Source organism: Tachysurus vachellii, chromosome 11 (genome assembly GCF_030014155.1).
Source record: "Tachysurus vachellii isolate PV-2020 chromosome 11, HZAU_Pvac_v1, whole genome shotgun sequence".
Classification (NCBI taxonomy): Eukaryota; Metazoa; Chordata; class Actinopteri; order Siluriformes; family Bagridae; genus Tachysurus; species Tachysurus vachellii.
The window spans coordinates 25,405,122-25,407,698 of NC_083470.1; positions in this window are offsets into that span (position 1 = coordinate 25,405,122).

Below are 2,577 nucleotides of genomic sequence, written 5' to 3' on the forward strand. Positions count from 1 at the left end.
TTCATTCATTCATTCATCTTCTACCGCTTATCCGAACTACCTCGGGTCACGGGGAACCTGTGCCTATCTCAGGCGTCATTGGGCATCAAGGCAGGATACACCCTGGACGGAGTGCCAACCCATCGCAGGGCACACACACACACACACTCATTCACTCACGCAATCACACACTAGGGACAATTTTCCAGAGATGCCAATCAACCTACCATGCATGTCTTTGGACCGGGGGAGGAAACCGGAGTACCCGGAGGAAACCCCCGAGGCACGGGGAGAACATGCAAACTCCACACACACCAGGTGGAGGCGGGAATCGAACCCCCAACCCTGGAGGTGTGAGGCGAACGTGCTAACCACTAAGCCACCGTGCCCCCTTATATATATATATATATATATAAAGCATCTATGAAGTTGTAGGAAATTAATTTTAAAATTCGAGGCCAAATCAGACCCTGCAGTTTTTGGTGCCACGTGTTTGAAAAAAAAACAAAACAAAAACAAAACCTTCAAGTTCAGCTTCTCAGCTCTTTACTGGAGCTTGGATTGGATTCTGTCTAAGTCACGTCAGATAACGCTTTCCACCAAACGAACGAACGCAGACACAGTAGGCACACCCTCGTCTCTTTGTCGTCACACAACATCTGTACACGTCTGTTTCCCTTGTTGTGAAATTCTTCTCGTTGTCCACGGACACCGTGTAAACTCTACAATAACTTTGACGTTGTAACTTTACACGTCCACTTCACCAACACAGATTACTGCGTCTGAGCAAACATATAGACATTTATATTCTGGTGTTGATGTTGCCCTCTGAGCAAATACTACCAGCTACAGCTGGGTTTTACGTCACATGTGACCCCAGAGAGGAAAGATGAGGACGGTGGGTATTTGTGGTGTCCCAGGCGATGGTTGAAATTCATTCGCTCATTTGATGAATTACAGGTGTATAGACTTCAGCAACCCAAAGAACAAAAACAACACATTTCGACTTCTACAAGAGACAAAATCCTCCCAAATTATAAAAAAACCTCACAAACGGATTCCCAACACTACATATGTACCGTATGTACAATAATAACTACTGCTACAAAGCAGGAATTTCATATGGAATAAAAACCCCAGGCAGTTGTGTTGTTGAGATTGTGATGGAAAAGAGTTACTATTAACCCAAGTTTCTTCCTCTTCTACCTCGGCACAGATTATTACTACATTTTATATTGATTACTGAGCACTGTGTCACATTTGTATCTGTTTATCCAGCAAAAGAAAGTGCTGACTAAAGCAGAGATCCTAAGTTTCACCTCCCAAAGTTTAAAAGTCATGTGTATGAACATGCTGTATTTTTGAATTCTGATATTCTGATTGTGAACTCTATCCAGATATCTATAGCCTGTATCACTTATACAGATTTATTGCAAACTTTCTGTGGGACGAATGAAGGATTGTCTTGTCTTGTTATATGGTGTGTTATCTTGTCATATCCTGTCTTGTCTTATCTTCTCTTCTCTTGTCTTATGTTGTCTTGTTTTTTCTGTTCATAATGTTGTTATGTTGTCATGTCATGTCATGTCATGTCATGTCATTTTATGTTATGTTATGTTATCTTGTGTGGTCTTGTTATGTTGTGTCATTTTATGTCGACTCGTCTTATCTTATCTTGTGTTATTTTGTTGTCTTGTCTTTTCTTATGTTGTTATGTCATGTCATGTCATGTCATGTCATGTTATGTTATCTTGTGTGGTCTTGTTATGTTGTGTTAATTTATGTTGCCTTGTCTTATCTTATCTTATCTTGTCTTATCTTATGTTGTCTTGTCTTTTCTTATGTTATGTTATGTGGTAGCTCTCTATCTTTTCTCTATTTAATGATAAATACAGGCACGTTTTGTTTTTAAAAATGAAGAATACTGAGCTTTCTGAGCTGAAACATCACGGACTGTTCGACTGCAATCATTCAAAGAAAAGTAACACTGTGTGCACTGTAATGTCTACTGACTTCCTGTAGTGCTGAGGAAGGTCAGAGTCGGACTTACTGTGTGTGTGTGTGTGTGTGTGTGTTGGGGGAAGTTAGACCGGATGGTATGGTTGGGGAAGGAAAAGAAAGGAGACGGTAAAGCTCTGTTTGGAATTTAGGAGGAGGGTGTGATGTTTGCACTACTGAGTCGTATTATGTGTGGAGAGAGGAAGAAATATTTCGCTCTATGTATCTCTCTTTTTATCTGTCTGTCTCTCTATCTACAAAAATATTCAGTGCTTTTCTGCCATGGTTGAAAAAAGGTAAACATTTTGTGAGACGTGATTTATTGCATAATTGTTTTATAAGCGCAGTGATGACATAAGAGAATAAAGCAATGTGGTATACGTCCATTTTTGTCAAACACTATTTATATACACACCTGTTACAAAATACTAATATTAGTTAAAAAACAAAAACAACAACAACAATAATAATAATAATAATAATAATAATAATAATAATAATAATAATAATAATAATAATCACTTTATATTATTATTATTATTATTATTATTATTATTATTATTATTATTATTATTATTGGGAGTAGTATCATCTTTAATA